The sequence below is a fragment of the Mastomys coucha genome, unplaced genomic scaffold (assembly GCF_008632895.1).
Source record: "Mastomys coucha isolate ucsf_1 unplaced genomic scaffold, UCSF_Mcou_1 pScaffold5, whole genome shotgun sequence".
Classification (NCBI taxonomy): domain Eukaryota; kingdom Metazoa; phylum Chordata; class Mammalia; order Rodentia; family Muridae; genus Mastomys; species Mastomys coucha.
The window spans coordinates 53,168,494-53,171,448 of record NW_022196911.1 but is presented as its reverse complement, the minus strand read 5'-3'; positions in this window follow the sequence as shown (position 1 = coordinate 53,171,448).

Here is a 2,955-nt window from a genome sequence, read left to right as displayed (position 1 = left end):
CTCAATTACCATAGATGGAGAAAACAAGATATTCCATGACAAAACCAAATTTACACAATATCTTTCCAAAAATCTAGCCCTACAAAGGATAATAGATGGAAAACACCAACATAAGGAGCAAGAAACACCCTAGAAGCAGCAAGAAAGTAATCTTTCAACAAACCCACACAAGCCTAATTCCACCTCTTACAACAAAAACAACAGGAAGTAACAATTACTTTTTCTTAATATCTTAATATGAAAATTAATATTACCAACATATCTTAATTGATTGAAATACAAAAATATGGGCTGGTGAGATGGCTCAGCGGGTAAGAGCACTGACTGCTGTTCCGAAGGTCCTGAGTTCGGATCCCAGCAACCACATGGTGGCTCACAACCACCCGTAATGAGATCTGACGCCCTCTTCTGGTGCGTCTGAAGACAGCTACAGTATACTACAGAGGAGCAAGCGGGCCCATCCTAAGTTCAATTCCCAACAGCCACATGATGGCTCATGGCCATCTGTACAGCTACAGTGTACTCATACACATAAAATAAATAATAAAAATAAACAAATCTTAAAAAAAGAGAAAGAAATACAAAAATATGAGGAATTAGAAATTTGTTGACTGTCAGCCGGGCGGTGGTGGCACACATCTTTAATCCCCGCACTTGGGAGGCAGAGGCAGGCAGATTTCTGAGTTCGAGGCCAGCCTGGTCTACAGAGTGAGTTCCAGGACTACACAGAGAAACCCTATCTCGAAAAAACCAAAATAATAATAATAATAATAATAATAATAATAATAATAAAATTTAAAGGATTTGTTTTAATTACATGTGTTTATGTATGTCTCTATGAATGTAGGTGCGTATAGAGGCCAGAGGTATTGAATTCCCTGAAACTAGACTTACAGAGGGTTGTGAGCTGCTAGACATAGGTGCCATGGCCTGTGGAAGAACAGGATGGGCTTGAGCTGTGTCTCCAGCTCCTTATTTATTTATGATTGCTCTATCTGCATGTACACTTACATGCCAGAAGAGGACATCAGATCCATTACAGATGGTTGTGAGCCACCACGTGGTTGCTGCAAAATGAACTCAGGACGGCTGGAAGAGCAGCCAGTGCTCATAACCGCGGAGCCCTCTCTCCAGCCCCTGATTTATTTTTAAATGAGCAGCATTAAAACCTTTCTTTAGGGACTGGAGAGGTGGCTTAGCAGTTGAGAGCACTAGCTGCTCCTCCAGAGGACCCCAGATTCACTCCCCAGCATTCACATGCCAGTTCACAAAAAATATTACTTCTGTATCAATGTGTGTTAGCATGTATAGGTGTAGACATGCATGCCTGCCTGCATGGAGGTCACTGTCACACCAGAAGAGGGCACCAGATCCCATTACAGTTGGTTCTGATTCACCATGTGGTTGCTGGGGATTGAACTCAGGACCACTGGAAGAGCAGTCAGTGCTCTTAACCAGTGAGCCATCTCTCCAGCCCTGTCTCACTTTTCCTTTAAGACAGGGTATCCAGGGCTGGTGAGATGGCTCAGAGTTTATGAGCACTGATTGCTATCCTGAAGGTCCTGAGTTCAAATCCCAGCAACCACATGGTCGCTCACAACCAACCATAACAAGATCTGACGCCCTCTTCTGGAGTGTCTGAAGAAAGCCACAGTGTACTTACATAAAATAGAAAAAAAAAAAAAAAAGACAGGGTATCCACTCTAACTGGACGCCAGTCTAGCTAGCAAGGCCATAAATACCCATGTTTCTGTCTGCCACAGCAAAAAACTTATTGGCCATGTGTGGATTTTCATGTGGCTTATAGGGATTTGAACTCTGGCCTGCTTGCTTAAGCAACAGGTCCTCTTAGCCACTGAACTGTCTTCTCAACCTTGAAGCAAGTCACTGTCTTTTGAGTTACAAAACAGGAAGGACCATATGACTATGAGGTCTGGATCTAGTTTTAGATTTCCGGTTTGTTTGTTTGTTTGTTTAATGCTCATTTTTTGTTTTGTTTTGTTTTTGTTTCTCTGAGAGAGTGTTGTGTGGGCCACCCTGGCCTCAAACTCATTAGGGTAAAGCTAGCTTTGAATTCCTCACTCTTCCTACCTCTACCTGGCAAGTACTGAGATGATAGGCCTAACCTATCACACACATCTTGTTTTCATTTTATAAGACAAGATGCCAGTCCTGCCTCACCAGCAACATACTGTATAGCCCAGGCTAGCTTGAATCTCTGCCAGTTCTCCCACTTCAGCCTCCTCCTACTAGGACTGTAGACATGAAACAATAAACACCACCATGTTGGTTGAGACTGTTTTTTTGAGTTGTTTGTTTGTTTTTTGTTTTTTGTTTTGTCCTATAAGAGTAAGTTAGTAGTGCAGGTGTGGTGACACACACCTGCAACCCCAGCTTTCAGGATGCAAAGACGAGATAGATCATCCTGAGCGACATAGGGAGACCCTGTTGCAAAGACAAAGAATCTAGGTGTGCTACTGCTCACCTACTCACCTATGGCCCTGGCACTGTGAGTGGAAGCAGAGGAGTTAGCACAAAATAAGTAAGTCAGAGGCTGGCGAGGCAGCTCAGTGGGTCAGAGCACTCCCTGAACTTGCAGAGGATCTGAGCTTTATAGCACTGGGCAATCCAGCTTCAGAGGAAGCCAGCACCTCTCCTGACCTCTATAGACACACTGTATTTACAAATGAGAACTACACACACAAACACATACAGATGCCTAAAAATAAAGCTAGGCATGGTGAAACGTTTTTTTTTTTTTTAATGGTTGTAAGATGTTTTATTATAGAAAGGAGAGAGAAGAGATAGGAAAGTAGGGGCCAGCCATCTGTACGTGCCCAGCATGGAGGTGGGGGGAAGAGGAGGAGGAAATAAAGATAAGAAGAGGGTAAGAGGGAAGGGAGAGAAGGGGATGAAGAGAAGAGGAGAGGAGAGGAAAAGAGAGGAGAGAAGAGG